The sequence below is a fragment of the Aulonocara stuartgranti genome (genome assembly GCF_965226115.1).
Source record: "Aulonocara stuartgranti genome assembly, chromosome: 2".
Lineage (NCBI taxonomy): Eukaryota > Metazoa > Chordata > Actinopteri > Cichliformes > Cichlidae > Aulonocara > Aulonocara stuartgranti.
The window spans coordinates 19,453,074-19,473,085 of record NC_138940.1 but is presented as its reverse complement, the minus strand read 5'-3'; the positions used below and the strand labels follow the sequence as shown (position 1 = coordinate 19,473,085).

Here is a 20,012-nt window from a genome sequence, read left to right as displayed (position 1 = left end):
TGGAGGCTAATAAATTCACCACAGACCAGCATAGAGAATCAGGTTTGTTTTCAGTAAAAGAAAAACAAAGTCAGGGACACAGACCTGCTGTAAATGTGATACACCAGCTGAAACATGGCTTTGAATATAATGATATAGTCTTTAGTCTAGATTGTGTGCCTTTACTGTTGTAGATCAGAGGCTTGTAGAGCCCAGGCTAATACAGACACTGTCTCAGATGAAAGTCTGTGGCATGTTCTTAACTGCATAGATAGTTGTTGTTGTTTGTGATGCATGATGTATTTTTGATGCATCAATCAATTCAGTCATCAGCCTGAGCGGCTCAGTGGCCCTGAAACACAGCTGTTGGAAGCACTTGGGGTACGTAAAACTTTTTAGCATTTCCCATCAATGATCACACTCATTACTCGAGCTCGTACTTAGTTAATTATAAAGCCTAACAGAATCCACACATTCTTATTCTAATTCACTGTAATTTCCTCTGATGTTATTATCTTACATGTTTTTTACATGATTCAGTTTTCACTCATCATCATAATAAATACCAACTATTCCTACAGAACTTTCCTGTCAGTCATCAAATTGTGTCAAAGTAATGCAGTGATAGCTATCCATACATCTATGTGTAACTTTAAATATGAGCTATTTCAGCGTGCTTTCTGCTGTGCCACAAAATAAAGTGGCCAGCAGTGCAGCTACATTTACAGCAGCACAGTGCTGGACTCTGGAATCCCCGACATTGTTTGTAAAAAGACGGAGATGTAGAGACGCTTGAGTGTTGTTGCTTTGACTCTGCAAAGTTCCTGATTTTCTAAATATAAATATTCACTTGGAAATTTTACTTTAGCAATTGGAGATTATGGCCATGAACATTATAAATTTTTAAAACTTTGAGCCCACATTTGTCAAAACTTCCATCATTATAATATCTCCATGCATGGGGGATCCAACCTGCTTCTGTCTAATTATGGGACTGTCTCCCTAACCACCAGGCTAATCTGATGCCTGATGCATTAAACATGGCCAGCAAGTCTAGAAATTAATATAGCAGAGCCAGTGAAAGAAAGTTGTAGCACTCACTTTTAGAACCATTTTGACTCTTTTCCCCCTTGTCTGTAAATGTGTGTGTGTGTGTGTGTGTGTGTGTGTGTGTGTGTGTGTGTGTGTGTGTGTGTGTGTGTATGAGAGCAAGCATGTCTGGACCAATAAAGGTTATATTTACCATTTGTCTGGACCGTGACAGAGGCAAGGGGGCAGTGGCATGAACTACTAGAATTCTGATGACGAACATAGGTGATCACGTACAGTCTCTCTCTCTCTCTCTCTCTCTCACACACACACACACACACACACACACACACACACATGCACACATGCACACACAACAAAAAGTGTGGTTATTGCGAATTTAATCAAATGTCAGAGCAGCACCCATTATGGTGAATATCCAAAGTCTAAGATGCCTGGAAAGAATGGGAATGATTAGGAATCAACAGGAGTTCAAGGTGGATCAATAGGAATAACTAAGGAGGGACAGATGAGATATGCGTGAGAATAGCTGGATGCCTGCAGAAAGAATAATAGTCAGAGGAATATATTAACAACCTATGCAAACCCAATTACACATTCAGTTTTCTTCTCCTTATACTTGGTGGTGACTTTGTAAGCAAGAGGAGACTTAGGAACAGATTCATCAGCAGCTGGAAACATAACTGATGAGTCATGGGTACTAATCAGCAGTCCAATCCCGAGCTGCAGATTTAGGATTCAGTTTGTTCTATGATATAGTAAATAACTTATTTTCAGTTTGCATTAATCATTTTAAAGACTTAAAATCTTAACTGAATAATTTTAAAGTTAGCCTTTAAGTTTGCAATGATTAGACCACAGAGAATTTTAACCCAATGTCTACAAATCATTTGAGTAGCCCTCAGTCCAAAAGTCTGTGACCTCAAATGTTTCCTGGAAAAGGAAGTCCATGCATTTATACTCAACTATCACTGTATTAAACATTTATAATGTTAAACTTTAATTCCTGCACTAGATTCAGATTCCCTTGCAAAGCGTGAGGTTGCATCCAGCTAAACTGTAATTCATCTCTATGATAATATTAAATTATATTAACTTTATTCAAATGCAAACTCAACATTTCTTGTTACTGGCAAACAATGCTGCTGGGGTATTAATAGAGCATTATCACCTCATATTACCACATACTGCGTGTGGTAGTTCAGAGAACTTTATACTACAGGCTTTTTGTTCTTTGTGGTCTTGAAGCTCAGACTTCAAATACAGTGGAAAAAATAATTCACCCTTAAATAATTAGGGAACATAACTGGACATATTACATAAATATGCATCATCTTGAGCTGTGTTTAAACAAGTCATCCAATACGATTTTTGCCTAATTTGATGTTGTAGTCAAGTTTGTCGCCAGGTTATGCTAATGATGACCATCAAATTGATCAAGATGCAGCTATACAGAAAAACTGCAACCTATGGAATGAGCATGAAATACATACACGGTAGTAACCGGTTATCCGGACAGGTGAAGCTAACTGTTTCTACAAGAACATGTTCTGCTGCCCCCACATGGTCAAAAGCCTTGGACACACCTTCTCATTCCATGTTTTTTCTTTATTTTTGCTATTTTCTACATTGTAGATACATTATCTACAATGTAGATACATACAATGTATCTACATTGTAGATACATACAATGTATCTACAATGTAGATACAGAATTTAGAATTTAGATTTGATGTTATTTATCCCTATTTATTGTTGCAATTTATTACTGCCTTTTTACTGCTCTTTTTAAAATTATTCTTTTTTAAACTACATTGTTTATTGCACTGTAGAGGCTGGTGAGAAACAGTATTTCGTTTCAGGCTAGGTACGATACGACACGACAATAAACTTGTCGAGTCTTAAATCTTAAATCTTACTGTAGACATATATAAAACAAGATATATGGGATTATGTAGCAAAGAAAACATTGAGGAATCTTAAATATAAAACTTATATAGAGTTATTTATCAAAGCAGCCACCCTTTGCTTTGTTGACTTGTTTCCTTCTCTCAATGAGCTACATGATGTAGTCAATTTCTTGCATTCTTAATGGGGTTGGCACTGTCAGTTATGTTGTACAGAAGTCAGGTTGGTACAGAGCTGACAGCTGACTGCTAGCTGATTGGTTCCTGCCATAATATGAGTTCTAAGTAAAGATAAATGACAGTCCATCATTACTTTAAAAACTGAAGGTCAGTCAGTCTGGAAAATTACAAACACTTTGAATGTGTCCCCAACTGCTGTTGGAAAAACCATGACAAAGAAACTGGCTCACATGTGGAAAAGAAGACCGAGACTCACCTCTGCTGCTGAGGATACATTCATCTGAGTCAGCTGTGTAAGGGCAATTTGACCAAGAAGTAGAGTGATGGAGTGCTGTGGCAAATGGGCTGGTCTCCACAGTCACCTGACCTAAACCCTATGGAGATGGTTTGAGATTAGATGGGAGCGAGCGCAGAGTGAAGGAAAAAGGGCCAACAGGTGGGAACTCCTTCAAGACTGTTGGAAAACCATTTCAGGTGACGACATCATGAAGCTCATGGAGAGAATGCTAAGAGTGCAAAGGAGTAATCAAACAAAGGGTGGATATTACAAATAATCTAAAATATAAAACATGTTTTGAGTTATTTCACGCGTGTTATTTGCGACATAATTCCATATGTGTTCATTCATGATTTTGACGCCTTCAGTGAGAATCTACAATGTAAACAGTCATGAAAACAAAGAAAAAACATTAAATGAGAAGGTGCGACCAAACTTTTTACTGGTAATGTATTTTCATTAGTCATGACTTGAATGAATTCGCACTCATCTTCAGACTAGGAGGATCACTGGGATCAAGTAATGAACCATATCGCTATGCAAAGATACGAAATATTGTCTTTCATGGTCTGTTCTTACATCATGATTCAGGTAACTCTGTCTAAATGCCACAGTAACCCTGCTTACTGTACTGGGGTTTGGATGACTTCAGTGACATGGCTGTAATTGCCACATTTATGATGATTAATCGCTACATAATCAGATTTGCATATTTAATGGCTTGGGGTCAATCAGTTGTGACCACATGTGTTATCCAAAAATATTCAGAGATCCAGAGAAACATGCTGAGTGTTAATGATCATCTGTCTGCACTGGGCGGTCTACAGAAGTATCCTCTCGATGATTAATGTGTCAGCCAAGATGTCCACTGAAGGAGAAGAAACATTCTCGTAACTGAAGCTGACCACAAGCTTGTAATCAGTGAAGACAAACGTAGGGAGGTCATAAAGGATAGTGAGCTTTTATGAATATGCATAGTTAAAAGATCAGAAAGGTACTAAACAATTTAATGACTTATAAACAATTAAATCTTCAAACAGATTCTTAAATGCACTGAGAAGCATTTAACAACAGCATTTCTTTGCTTAACAAATGTGAAGTCAAGAAGTTAGAGGAGCACAACTTCTGATTTTGCTCATGTTGAGAATGTTTAATGTGCCCCAGAGCACACTGTAGGATAAAGAATAAAGATAAATGAGATAAAATTATTTGTCATATTAATTTTTTTTACATAACAGAAGATCATGTTGGCTTAAAAGGTTAAATTTCCATAAAAAGTTTCAATATATCCTAGTAATTGTTCTCACTTTTGCTTTAATGGCAGCAGCTACATGGACTTCACAAGTTATTGACGGTTTTTCAGTACTGAAGTCATTACTGGGGTCCATTTTTTATATAAGCACTTTATTCCTCACCCGTACCAATTTCCTCTCATCTGAGTTTGGGTCTTCTTCTGCATCTGAGCAAAAAGAAACCAAACGGTTGTAACATATAGTTGTGTTAACACAACTATATGTTACAACAAGCACAATGTTGACTTTAGGATTTATGGTCTTTTCAGTCTCACGTTCCTTTACCAGTCTCACGTATCCATGTGCAGCTTTATGCTCACGGCTCCTTCTTCTTATATAGTTCTATATTGTGTATTGTGTATTTTGTTGTACAGTTATTTTATTTTCAACTTTAATTTATATATTTATCTTTATCTTATTCTTCCCAGTTAAATTTACCCTTCATTCTAATTTGTGTTGTACAGTTATTTCATTTTTAACCTTAATTTATATTTTATTCCTTCCTAGTTAAATTTACCCTTTTTAATTTTTCATATTTATTTCCTATCTTATTCATAGCCTTTTCCTTTTTTGTTCTCTTTAGGTCACGAGCAGTTGTCCAAGCATTTCACTACATATCGTACTGTGTATGACTGTGTACGTGACAAATAAAATTTGAATTTATTGAATTTATTTTATTATTTTCTTATACTGAAATATGGGAGGCATGATTACACAGCAAAATCTCCAGTGTTAAATTAACACTAGAGAGTGTCTATATGGGTCCACTCCTCTGAGTGTTAAACACAACACTGTTTAGTGTTAAATTAACACTTTTGACAGTGTTATATGTTTAAAAGTAGTCAGTTTTGAAGATTAACAAAGACTAACTGATTTTCTAGCTGATTTTCTAACACTGGAAAATAACTCAAAATGTTAGAAATATTCCAGTATTAGAAAATCAGCACTGCTCAGTGTTAGTCTTTGTTAATCTTCAAATCTGACTAGGTTACTTTTAAACATATAACACTGTCAAAAGTGTTAATTTAACACTCAACAGTGTTGTATTTAACACTCAGAGGAGTGGACCCATATAGACACTCTCTAGCTGTGCTTGACAGCCTCCCCCTGGCACCACCTCCTAAATGCACTGCACCACCCCTCCCGTGCAGCCAATCGACATACAACATCCCACCACACCTGTACTTATGTACAATTAAACCGATCATCTTGAAATTTGCATTTGTTTAGAAATGGCTAGAGAGTGTCCATAAGTGCACGTGGCACCAGGACGCTCTAGGCCGTAGGTCGATGATCGATTTTGTAATCGTATCACCAGACCTGCGACCATATGTTCTGGACACTCGGGTAAAGAGAGGGGCTGAGCTGTCAACTGATCACCACCTGGTGGTGAGTTGGATCAGGTGGCGGGGGAGGACGCTGGACAGACCTGGTGCACCTAAACGTGTAGTGAGGGTGTGCTGGGAACGTCTAGCAGAGGCCCCAGTCCGCGAGATCTTCAACGCACACCTCCGGCAGAGCTTCAACAGCATTCCGAGGGAGACTGGGTACATTGAGTCCGAATGGACCATGTTCAGCGTCTCCATTGCCGAAGCTGCTGCATTGAGCTGCGGCCGCAAGGTGGTTGGTGCCTACACTGTAAAAAAAGTCAGTAAAATATACAGCAAAACACTGTCAAATTCCAACGGTAATGGAGCATAAAACCAAAAACTTCCTTTTACTGTATTAAATAGATTGAACAACCATTAATTGTGAGACTGGATAAAACTTTGTTTTTTACTGTAATAAAATGTTGAAATTATAAATATTTTCTGTGAAAACAAATAAATATGCATACATTTTACAATTACATATTGTAATGTTGAAAATGTCTGAAAAACTTAGATTTTACAGTATTATTTGAGTAAAACTACATCTTTTGGGGTTGTGCACATTGGAATTCACAGTATAAAGCTGTAGATTTTTAAGCAAACAAAAACATTCATTTTTACAGAAACAAGATGTTAAAAAATAGGGTCCACCGTAATAATACAACCAGTACATACCATTAAAAAAAAGCAAATATCAGCAGTGAAAGACAATAAAACTGATAGTATTTTTATTTTTTTTTAAATTCAGATACTGATATACAGATTAAAAGTTAGGCCTGCAGTATATCATTGTTAACCTTCTGATAAAAAAAATCAACAGCAAAAGAAGATGTTAAAAATAAAGTTTATGGTTGTGAATAAAATTGATTTCAATAATCTTTTTTAATCATTATTTTAAAACAACTTTATGTTGTTGTGTTTCACGCCATATTATCAGACCACCTTAAGTGGGTCGGCCTTAAATTTTGAATTTGTGTGATCGCTGTTGATTGGTAGCTAAACTGCTGGTAAACTGTGTGTACAGACGTTTTACGTTCGAATTGCAGAGAAAAAAAATCTGGTAGCAACATTGTGCAGTATGAGCGAACCATTTCACCAAAAAAGGGGGAAGCAAGGCAAGACGTGGCTGCAGCGGTCTGCAGACGTGACTTCTGATCAAATTCGAACCTCCTAAAGAAACAAAGAGCGACGTTACATTGCGGGATGACGTCACCTGAAAATGACCAATAGCGTGGCGCGCTGCTGAGCTGTGTGCCAACCGCTCTTTTTTTTCATGCAGGAGACTCAAGTTGGCTTCGCTAACGGACACAGTTTTGAACTCGTATATTAGCGCCATTTATTGCTGCTTGGACCACAGCATCTTCGGAATTTGTAGACATCCTGGCAGCTTACAATTAGTTCGAGGTGAGGTGAGTACATGCAACTTCAAGTTATCTCTGTTATAAAAATCCACCAGCCCAGCGTTTATAGATAATTTTAGCAGTTCGTTTTTTATGAGTGAGGTTGTGAATTTAGTTAGCATTTGTGAGTTGAGTTAGCATTACTGTTGCGAGGGAAGCATTGCTCTGGATTAGTTTCTGTATATGGCGTGCTTAATTCGCTAGGGAGGAATTACCAAAGTACATGGAGTTATGTTAACGTGTAATTTCTGTGGTAAGGTAGTTCAGTCATCAAGGGGCTGCGTGCTTCATTGTAAACTGCATCGGAATGAGCCACATTGTTTCTTTCGGTGTATTGAAGCAGGCTGCAAGCAGACATACACCAGGTATGGCGCGTTTAAGGCTCATTTTTACCGAAGACACTCTGCCCCCACCCATGTCACTGGTGTGGTGGTGGTTTCTTCGTTTACATGTGCAATGGCGATGTGTGAACGTCAGTGTCAGAACTCTAAAGAGTTAATAGCTCATCTGAAGAGCCATATTGTGGAAGGACACGTGGTCACTTGTCCAGTAAGAGGATGCACAAATACCTTTAGAGTTAAATCATCTTTTGCTGCTCACATGTCACGTAAACACAGAGTTTTCAGACAGCAGCATTGGTGATTTATATAGAGAGTCTGCATGTCAATCATCATCTGTTCCAACCACATCAGATGACTTTGTACCCTTGATTTCCGAGCCTGCTGCACAGTCTATTACAGATGAAGATAACATGGAAATGCCCCCTGAATTCTGTGATCTTTTTCTGAGAAACGTTTCACTATTCTACTTAAAATTGCAGGGTCAGTTTCTACTGCCTGCTTCAACCATACAGAACATTGTAGAGGAAATGCAGAACATGCATGAGTTGGGACAGACATACAGTTTGGGTAAACTTGCATCACTGTTAAAAGATGACACATCATTATCAGAGGAGGACATCAATAAAGTCTGCGAGTCTGTCAAAAGCTATGATCTTTTTTCTGCATGTCATACCGGGCCATTGAGGACAGTGCACTCCAGAGCTCAGATCTTTAAAAAAGCCTTCAACTATGTGGAACCAAAGAAAATATTTTTAGGGAGAGATGAAAACAGAAAAGATAGGTTTGCCTATTATGTGCCTTTAAGAGAGACTTTGAGATGTCTGCTAGAGTCTGATCTGTGGCAGAAATCAGAAGAGCCCTCTACTGAGCCTCCTGCTGATGTTCTGTGTGACATAAGTGATAGTAAGCTGTTTTAAATAAAATGATTTTTTTGGTCAAAACCCACTGACTTAATTGATTTCTATCCATTAACATCTTACATGAAGTATGGGTACCAAATGGTTCCATTGAAACACAGTGTGCTGTCACAATAATGGTGCTGTTAGTTTGGTACTTACGAAACACTGTATAAAAGTGTAGTATCAAGCAAGATCAGCTTCATATTTTAAGACCAAAGGTACCACTTGGTGTAAATTGACCTTTATTCACATTCTTTTATCAGACATCTTGGAAATGGGGGACAGCATAAGGAGTTCCATTACTAAGGTGCTGCCGGACCTGTCTGCCTCAATCCTTGAAATTGTACTGGAGGCACTACAATCATTAGGAGTGGAGACATCTGAGAAACAAACCAGTAAGTATTATGATTTCATTGCACAATAGCCATGAAGGGCTTTCTGTTTTTTCGATTATGCTTTGGCCAAGGTCCAAAAAGTACAATTAATCTATTGTTTGTGATATTGTTTTACAGCACCAAATATGGAAATTTCAAGCCAGGCCAGCATATCGTCTCCATCTGTTTTAAGGTTTAAGGGTGGTGGCACAGCTAAGACCCAAGAGTCTCTTTCAAGGTTAGTAAAGTAAACAGATTCAAGAAGATATTTTACACATTTCTTTGTCGTCTGTCTCTAAATCTTATTTTGTCTTTATTATGATTAAAAAGGTTTGTTTTGTTCCTGCCCTTTTCAGACACTGAATTTGAGCAGAAACCATAAGGATACTCAAAGGACCTGTGACTCTCAGGAAATGGTGAGATTTCAGGTCATAATCTTTTTTTCCCCCATTAAATTAATTTTCCTTTTTCCCTTTACAATATTGCTGTTTTGTTTTTGTAAACGGCATCAAATGAGAGGGACAGATGAAACAGTTTCAAGACAATGGCAGGAAAAACATGCTGAAGATTGAAACAAACCTTGGCTGGAAATATTTGGTATGTGTTTTACCGTAAATCAAATTGTTGAAAAACATTCAGCTACACTGCAACACAGGGAAACTTGATTTGCACTTATTTTGTTACTTTAATTTCTTGTCTCATTATTTTTGTCAGTTATTATTGTTTATGGTGTATGCCCTTCTTGTTTTCTTTCTGAATGCAGAAGGTATCTAGCCAGTCCACAATGAAAGCTTCGTTGCACCCCATGAGTCTTCTGGCAGAAATGATGGCGGCTGTATTCTTTGGTTTCCCTAAACATCACACCCTGCCTGTTTATACGAGGCTCTTCAATTAAGTCTGCACCCAAAGATTCAATGAGAGGTAAGCAGTGGTATTATTCAAGTTTTGCTAAAGAAAGATGGACAGGAGACACTAATCTTAATCAGCCGAGCTCAGGTTCATGTCCAGGTGAGCAGTTTCATACGCTATAAAATGTAGATTGAATGATAGGTCTCATCACCATGCATTCAGCCATTAACTTCAAGATTTAAAGTATAACTATTGCCAAAACGCAACCTGGGCTGTTTTTTTTTGTTTTTTTTGTTTTTTACTGTATCGATTTTGATGTGCTCAAATTTATGCCCCGGCCCCCTAGTATTCCCATTCACTGGCTATTGACCACAAAATAAAATCACGGTCAATCTCAAAAACGGCTCGTTTGTCGTAATTATGCTTTTAGATATATGTTTGTCTCGTTTACAGTAAAAAACAACAACAAAAAAAAACAGCCCAGGTTGCATTTTGACAATAGCTATCCTTTAAGAACTGTATATTTTACACTTAAGAAATCATTTATCATTAGATCTGTTTTTGGCAGCACGTTTTGTTCATTTCTGTGCATTTTGCTCAAGCACTGATCAAACTTTGTCCATTTTTTTTGCTGCAGAGGGGATCCTGCCACTCCAAAGTGAACTCCTGATGGACATTGAAGTACTCCTGCAGAGCTTGTATCTTCAACACCATGCGCATTAGAAACTCCACCGAGTCCTTTCCTTCACCAAGGCAGGACCCAGTGACTCATTACTGTTGATAGGTCAGGGGCAGGTAATATTTTGTTTCATGTTTATTCATTCCTCCATGGATTACCAGCCATATATATGGACACATGCTGTATTCTCAAGATCTATGCTGTTTTGTAGGAATAGAGAAAATGATATGTTTTAGGGCTGAACGATTATGGAAAATAATCTAATTGCGATTTTTTTTTTGCCCCAATATTGCGATTGCGATGCGATATGCGATTATTTTTTAAGGTCTTTGTCTTCTGTATTATTAAACAAAGACAAGCAATACATCATATAGTATGGCCAATACTATATTACATTAATTTTAAACTGTTCTTTCCTGGAAGACAGACCTCTGTTATGATGACATGAGGTGATGCATGAATTGATGACTGACATTTTTATTTAACTTCTTCAATCACAACAGTATATTTGAACATACACAATAGTTTATTTTTAGCTTACAAACATCTGAGCATAAAGTGCTGACAAGGAACCCTGGTGTAAACATTAAAATGAAAGTCAGTACAATGTGCAGATTGCAGAAATATACATAAACAAAATCAGTGGCTTTACCACACTCAGTTTTTCGACATCTGTGAACTACTAGACAGTCATTCAATTAAAAAATAATATTAAATAAATAAAACTAATAAATAAAAAATACACACATCTTACTGATCTCTGCAGTCAGTAACATTACACATAAAGTGCAAACATAATAGCAATTGTATAAACACACACACAAACACGCCTTTAAAATTTAAAGGCGTGAAATTGGACGGTCTAGCCTTCTGATTAGCGTCACCGCTGTCTCGGTGGAGTTTATTAAACTCGGCCGTCTGCTTCTTGCTATCTAAAATATAACCAGACACTGGCGTAAATTCTCGACTGTCTCATACTTCTGTTTAATAAGTTTTCTGTTTGACGTTTAGTCAGCTGTGTGAAAACCAAGGAGGAACCCACCCGGGGGATTAATAAAGTTTTATTTTATCTAATCTAATAACTTTAATCTCAGCCAAACCGATTTACTCACGAACAAACAAAACACTGAAAAAAGCCCAACAATAACATTTTTAGGTTGTCTAAGTGACTTATATATTACGTTTAACCCGAGCAGCGAAACTCCGCGGTGATCTGAAAATGATGTGCCGTTCTCGGCCGCATCAGTAACCCTCGAGCTCCCGGCTAGCTGTCGAGCTGGTGGGTAGCAGACGCCTCTGAAAACGTCGAAGCACTTTTGCAAATATGGGATATCTTGATAAACCGAGCAGATATTTGATGTTTACACAACTACTTTCTCGCCTGAAAATATGTTAAAAGTTTATTTTGTGACCCAGAAAGATTAGTATGAGTAATTTTAAAACTTAGTAGCGGCCGCCATTGTTGGAAACTGGAGTTTGGCTGGGCCGCGCTATGAATTCTGGGATATGGTAGTAATTTGGACAGCCTTCGGCGCGTCGCTGTGACGTAATCGGTCTACAAATGCGGCCTCAGGAGGATGCAGCCCATGAATTTGGACATGTCCAGAGTATAATCGCAGCCTTTGCGGTTAGAAAATTGCACTTGATCCTGTTGCGATATTATCGCAAATGCGATATATCGTTCAGCCCTAATATGTTTAGTCTGTTTTCAAATGGTATGTCAAATTTTCTCATTGTTTATCAGTAATATTCTCTACCTTGGTTGTATATGAGCATCTTTAGATTTTTCTATATTTAGCGGTTGCAAATGTAAAATGTACGGTAAACCATTTATGTTCCTCATATTGTACTGTATTTTTAGCGGTAAAATACCGGCAGCTGTGGTTGCCAGGAATTTACCGTAAAATGTATCTGGTCAAAATAAAATGCTGTAATTTGTTATACAATTTCACTGTGTTTTTTACTGTCAAAGGTTTTAATAAGGTTTAACATATTTCTGTTATTTTTACAGTTATTTACAATAATAGGGTCTATCCTATTACTGTTAAATTAACAACAAATTACTGTAAATATTATTATATTATAACTTTTTTTTACTGCAAATATCCGTAAAAAGCTATGGAAAGTTGCATTTTTTACATTAAATTGCTGTATAATTGACAAATATATTTGTTTTTTTCTATCATGATTTTGGTAAAATAATACGTTGTCTACCTTAAAAATTAGGGTTACAAAACCAGTATACCGTATTGTCTTTTACAGATTCCACATTTTTTACACGGTATATTCCTGGCAACCACAGCTGCCGGTATTTTACCGTAAATTTGACAGATTTTTTTTTACAGTGTACCGTGGTGGTAATCCCCGAACCAAATGGTGGACACCAGAGGTAAAGGGAGCCACCAGGCTGAAGAAGGAGTCCTATCGGGCTTGGTTAGCCTGTGGGACTCCGGAGGCAGCCGACAGGTATCGACAGGCCAAGCGGAATGCGGCTCGGGCAGTGGCTGAAGCAAAAACACGGGTGTGCGAGGAGTTCGGAGAGGACATGGAAAAAGACTTTCGGACTGCCTCGAAGAGATTCTGGCAAACCGTCAGGCGTCTCAGGAGGGGAAAGCGGTGCTCTACCTGCACTGTGTATAGTGCTGGTGGAGCGCTGCTGACGTCGACTGAGAAAATTGTCAGGCGGTGGAAGGAATACTTCGAGGACCTCCTTAATCCCACTGACACGTCTTCCGAGGAGGAAGCAGAGTCTGGGGATGAGGGGAATGACCCGCCAATTTCCGGGGGCGAGGTCACTGAGGCAGTTAAACAACTCCTTGGTGGCAGAGCCCCTGGTGTTGATGAGGTCCGCCCCGAGTTCCTGAAGGCTCTGGACGTTGTAGGGCTGTCCTGGTTGACACGCCTCTGCAATGTTGCGTGGAGATCAGGGGCAGTACCTGTGGACTGGCAGACCGGGGTGGTGGTCCCCATCTTTAAGAAGGGGGACCGGAGGGTGTGTTCCAACTACAGGGGGATCACACTCCTCAGCCTCCCTGGGAAAGTCTATGCCAGGGTGCTGGAAAGGAGAGTTCGTCCGCTAGTCGAACCTCGGATACAGGAGGAACAATGCGGTTTTCGTCCTGGTCGCGGAACACTGGACCAGCTCTTTATCCTCTCGAGGATACTTGAGGGTGTATGGGAGTTTGCCCAACCAGTCTACATGTGTTTTGTGGACTTGGAGAAGGCATTCGACCGTGTCCCTCGGGGTGTCCTGTGGGAGGTGTTGCGGGAGTATGGGGTGTCTGGCCCATTGCTACGGGCCATTCGATCCCTATACAACCGTTGCAAGAGCTTGGTTCGCATTGCCGGCAATAAGTCAGACTCGTTCCCGGTGGGTGATGGGCTCCGCCAGGGCTGCCCTTTGTCTCCGGTTCTGTTCATAATTTTTATGGACAGGATTTCTAGGTGCAGCCAAGTGGCGGAGGGCTTTCGCTTTGGTGGCCTCAGGATCTCATCTCTGATTTTTGCGGATGATGTGGTTCTGTTGGCTTCATCGGGTGAGGGCCTCCAGCTCGCACTGAAACGGTTTGCAGCCGAGTGTGAAGCAGCGGGAATGAGGATCAGCACCTCCAAATCTGAGGCCATGGTTCTCAGCCGGAAAAGGGTGGAGTGCCCACTTCTGGTTGGGGATGAGTTCCTGCCCCAAGTGAAGGAGTTCAAGTATCTCTGGGTCTTGTTCGCGAGTGATGGGAGAAGGGAGCCGGAGATCGACAGACGGACCGGTGCAGCTGCAGTAATGCGGACGCTGCACCGGTCCGTCGTGGTGAAGAGGGAGCTGAGTGTAAAAGCGAAGCTCTCAATTTACCGGTCGATCTACGTCCCTACCCTCACCTATGGCCACGAGCTGTGGGTAGTGACCGAAAGAACGAGATCGCGGATACAAGCGGCAGAAATGAGCTTCCTCCGAAGGGTGGCTGGCCTCTCCCTTAGAGATAGGGTGAGAAGTTCAGCCATCCGGGAGGGGCTCAGAGTAGAGCCGCTGCTCCTCCACATCGAAAGGAGCCAGCTGAGGTGGTTCGGGCATCTGACAAGGATGCCCCCTGGGCGCCTCCTGGGTGAGGTGTTCCAGGCATGTCCCACCGGGAGGAGGCCCCGGGGCAGACCCAGGACACGCTGGAGAGATTATATCTCTCGGCTGGCCTGGGAACGCCTTGGTATTCCCCCGGATAAGCTGGAGGAGGTGGCTGGGGAGAGGGAGGTCTGGGCCTCTTTGCTTAGGCTGCTGCCCCCGCGACCCGGCCTCGGATGACGATGCATCCATCGTCATCCGCTTTATCCGAGGCCGGGTCGCGGGGGCAGCAGCCTAAGCAAAGAGCCTAAGCAAAGAGGCCCAGACCTCCCTCTCCCCAGCCAGGGAGGTCTGGATGGATGGATCTTAAAGCTGTTCCACCTTGAGAACCTACTTTCTCCATCACACCATTGTCACTGGAGATAAATCAGATCTCGCATAATGAAGTCACATTAGTTCAGAGGCAGTGTTTTATTTGACGTGGTTATATTGTGACTGACTGTTGTTAAATGTTTATTCTCTTCAACAATGGTGGTCTCATTCTGGTTGAGGTGTTAAAACAACGTGACACTACTATCCACTGCAAAATACTCTGCCCTCCCCTCAGAAAAAGTGGGTGCTAATCATCCTCTTAAATTACTGCTTTATAGCATTTTTTTCACAACTGTTCTCTGACAGTGTTCTTGATTTAGTGGATTCCATGAAATTGCTTTTCGTGTTTCAGTGAACAAAGCTCGATGGATTGACTTTGTGATGCTGTTGTATACTTTACTGTTTCTAATTGTGCTTTGGAGAATGGACCACTTTAATTTCTCAGCCCCAGCATATGTGTTAAAATGCTGAGCAATGCTCTCTGCACCATACAAACTCACCTCACTCCTAAAGGAAACTAAAAATATGTGAAAATATTTATTTAAGTCATTACTTCCTGTTTTTGTATTAGGCAGGCTTGCAGTCATGTCAGCAGGGTCTGGTGTTTAAAAGCTGCGGCTGTCTAACAGTTATGTCACTTATCAGCTTTTCTATAGACTTTCTTATTAAGATTCCTTTATCAATTAATATATCCCAGTATCTCCTTATTGATCCCATCCTGTCAAAGTGTGATAAAATGGTCTTTGAATGTGTGCGTGTGTGTGTGATGAGTGTCTGAAGCAGTACAATACAGTCACAGATATGCAGAGTATAGTGTTAGGCTGTGAACATGTCTTAATGCAGATCATATCTTGACAGAATTCAATTTCCCACCTGAAATTAAAACCCTTTGCAAGACCTAATTGCTCTGAAATTGATAGCAGGAAGTGAGGTGAGAGCTGATGCGCTGTGTGCTTTCCCTCACTCATGTGGTTCTCTTATTTTTAATATGAATTTGATTGATATTTTTTTTAAAAACAGAGTGAGAGCACAGAGAGAGAAGTGGGGGAGGTAAAGACGTATTAGTTTTCTGTTGAGGTTACCAAAAGAAAACCCAAAATATATGACTGAAGGAGTGTTCAGTCTGTTTTAGTTACCTCGAATGAACAAAAGTTAATAATGTCAGGAACAATATCTCTCCTTCTGTGTAACTCTTGTCTGCTCCAACTCCACCTAGGCCTATTATTTTAGAAATATTTTTACCTGTGTCCTTATCTGAGCTGCTCAAATTAGTTAATTTGATGAAAGCGTCCTGCTGCTCTCTTGATATTTTCCCTGGATCTTTGTTTAAAAATGTCTTTCAGTCAATCAGTCCCTGTATGCTTACAATTATCAATACTTCATTGGTTTCTGGTCAGGTCCCTGGTTATTGTAAGAATGCTGATTGATCTAACCCAGCTGGCGGCGCGGCAGTAGCACGCAGCGGCCGCTCCGGAGCCAAAATTTGGTGCTACATCGTTTTTGTGTGTAACGTGTTTATTTATTTATTTTTTTGTTTTTTTTAAAAAAAGCCCTAGCCGGCCGGCTCTCCCGTCCATCATCTTATCCAACGCCTGTTCCCTGGATAATAAACTGGATTACATCCGACTCCAGCAGGCTACACAGCGTGAGGTTAGAGACTGCTGTGTCTTTGTTTTAACGGAGACATGGCTCAGCGACAGAGTACCGGACGCCGCTATTCAGCTAAACGGGCTGGCCTCGTTTCGCACCGACAGAAACTCAGCTCTGTGTGGTAAGACTCGCGGTGGCGGCTTGTGTGTTTACATCAACGCGAAATGGTGCAAGAACTCTGTGCTAGTTTCTAGTTATTGCTCATCGCTGGTGGAGTTTGTGATTGTTAGATGCAGACCTTTTTATTTACCACGGGAATTCACCACTGTTTTTTTTATTATCGGCGTGTACATTCCACCTGGCGCTAATGCTAAGGAAGCACTAGGGGAATTGTATACAAAGATCAGTGAACTGCAAAATACACACCCGGATGGACTGTTTATTGTTGCTGGAGATTTCAACCATGCAAATCTCAAGTCAGTGCTTCCTAGATTCCATCAGTATGTGGACTTTGCAATGAGAGGGGAAAACACGCTGGATCTTGTTTACACAAACATGCCCGGCGCATAAAGCGCAGAGCCCCGCCCCCACCTTGGCTACTCAGACCACATCTCTGTTATGCTAATTCCAGCATACAGACCACTCGTCAGGTGATCAAAACCGGTTCTGAAGCAGGTGAAAACCTGGCCACCAGGAGCCACGGCTCCCTCCCAGTTGCGCTGAACAGCTTCTACGCTCGGTTCGACAGGCAGAACGACGTGGCGGTGAGGAAGTCCACCTCTCCTCCAAACGACCAGGTGCTGTGTCTCACCACCTGGAGAAGGACCTCGGCTGGTCCCTCAACACCAGCTCCCTGCACAAGAAAGCCCAACAGCGTCTCTTCTTTCTGAGAAGACTGAGAAGGGCCCAGCTTCCACCACCGATCCTGACCACTTTCTATAGAGGAACTATCGAGAGTATCCTGAGTGGCTGTATCACTGTCTGGTTTGGGAACTGTGCCATATCGGACCGCAAGACCCTACAGCGGATAGTGGGAACAGCAGACAAGATCATCGGGGTCTCTCTCCCCTCTATTGAGGACATCTACACTACACGCTGCATTTGCAAAGCCACCAGCATTGTGGCTGATCGGACACACCCCTCTCACACACTCTTCACACTCCTACCATCTGGATAAAGGTACCAAAGCATTCGGGCACACACATCCAGATTGTGCAACAGCTTTTTTCCACAAGCCATCCGTCTCCTCAACAAAAAGGGACTGGACTGATAAACACACACACACGCGCACACACACAACATTATCACTCAGCTTAACTTAACTACCTCAAGTCTAGACTGACTAATCAACACAAGCACAAACACACCGACCCAGACCGACCTACACCACCAAACTATCGTACACACCAACCTGTAAATGCTCTTTTGCACAATATTATTACTGGATTTTTGCACTAACTTCTTTACTTCCTAGTCTTCCTTAGATAGTTAGTTTTTTGTTAATTTATGTTGTAATTATGTTAGGTCAGTCCATCTTGTCTCTGCTAGCCAGCTAACTAGGCCTCTTAGTTAGCTAGTTTAGTGTTAACTTATGTTGTAAATTTATGTTGCATGTAGCACCTTGGTCCTGGAGGAACGTTGTTTCGTTTCACTGTGAACTAAATGTATATGGTTGAAGTGACAATAAAGCCAACTTGAACTTGAACTTGAACTGTTATTCACCCACTGTTAAAAAAACCTAACCTTGACGGTTGTCTTCTTACAGTTTACTTAGACTTAGACTTAGTTCCTCCTTTGGGAGGCAAGAGATTGCCAACGGGCTCAGTTTGCAGCCACATCTCCATCCTCGTCCAATGAAAGATCGACCGCTTTCAGGTCCTCAATGAATGACCGTCTCCATGTCTGTTTTGGTCGTCCGCGGCTCCGTGACCCCCGGGCGGGTCTCCACGACATGGCTATCTTCGGTAGTCGTTCCGGATTTTGGCGAAGAACATGACCGGCAAAACGAAATCATCGCTCCAATACCACGTCCGCTAGTGGTCCGCTGCCTCTTAGCAGCTACAGACCAATTTCAAAATTACCATTCATTGCTAAGATTTTAGAAAAAGGTTGTTGCTAAGCAGCTTATGACATCTTGATGAACTGTGATGCAGGGTACTGTTCTGTCTTGCTGATGTTGGACCTGACCTCTGCCTTTGATACTGTTGACCATCACATTTTGCTAGATAGGCTGAGACACTGGGTGGGTATATCGGGGTCTGCTTTGGACTGGTTGGCATGCTATCTGTGTGAACGATCTTTTTCTGTGGCTAACTCTAAATACAGGTCCTCTTCGACTTCTCTTGAATATGGTGTGCCACAGGGCTCTGTTTTGGGGCCTTCATTGTTTTTGCAGTATATACTCCCTATTCAGCACTTATTGAGCACTTTTAAAGATATTTCTTATCACTGCTATGCAGATGATATTCAGTTGTATGTCTCCTTTAAGCCCCAAGATGTTTTCAAACTACAGATTTTGCATAGGTGCTTAGATTCCATTAGGGGATGGATGGCTGATAACTTTCTTCAGCTAAATGAGCAGAAAACTGAAGTCCGTGTTTGTGCTCCCAAAAATTGGTACTTATGGTTATGGATAGCTTAGGCCCTCTCAGTACATTTGCCAAACCTTCTGTCAGGAACCTTGGTGTAACTTTTGATTCAGCTGTGACTTTGGACACTCATGCTAATTTATTGGTTCGCTCCGGTTTTTATCATTTAAAAAATATTGCTAAGCTGAGTCCCATTATATCATGCTCAGAACTAGAAATGGTCATCCATGCATTTGTCTCATCTCGTTTGACTTATTGTAATTCTTTGTTCACGTGTTTATGTAAAGCCTCCGTGGATCGTCTCCAAGTCTGCCGCAAAACTTCTGACCAAGTCTTCTAAGTACTCCCACGTTACACCTCTGCTGATCCAGTTGCACTGGCTCCCCATAAAATTCAGAATCCACTTCAAGAGTTTGACTTTGACATTCAGGGATCTACATGGACAAGCACCAACCTGTATCAGAGATCTTTTACATCTGTACATCCCCAGCAGGTCCCTGAGGTCATGTGATCAGGGTCTGCTGGTCGTCCAACATACGAGGCTGAAAACAAAAGGCGACAGAGCGTTTGTACCTGTGTCCCCCAGACTCTGGAACTCCCTTCCTTTGAGCCTGAGATCTGTAGACTTGATTTCTGTTTCTATGTTTTATCTTTTCTGTGAGGCACTTTGTGATTTTTATCTTGAAAGGTGCTATACAAATAAAATTTTTGCTCTTTATTTTTCTGCCTCCATGGAGGCGGAAAATGGAACAAGGCAGAGCAAACCAGACTAGAAAGGATTAGGCGAAATGTTAAAGGACAGCCAGATTTAAATTGG

At 40.9% G+C, this 20,012-nt stretch overlaps 2 long non-coding RNA genes across 2 annotated transcripts; both read left to right on the top strand.

The window, feature by feature from the left end:
* The first annotated feature begins 6,979 nt into the window (after positions 1-6,979).
* On the top strand, positions 6,980-9,530 carry LOC309720479. Its single transcript, XR_014280493.1, has 4 exons — positions 6,980-7,464; positions 8,959-9,090; positions 9,208-9,307; positions 9,426-9,530. It is a non-coding gene; the product is annotated as an uncharacterized lncRNA (long non-coding RNA).
* Positions 9,531-9,575: 45 nt separating this feature from the next.
* LOC309720487 lies at positions 9,576-12,645 on the top strand. The gene is made up of 3 exons (XR_014280497.1): positions 9,576-9,666; positions 9,833-9,990; positions 10,556-12,645. It is a non-coding gene; the product is annotated as an uncharacterized lncRNA (long non-coding RNA).
* The last annotated feature ends 7,367 nt before the right edge of the window (positions 12,646-20,012 follow it).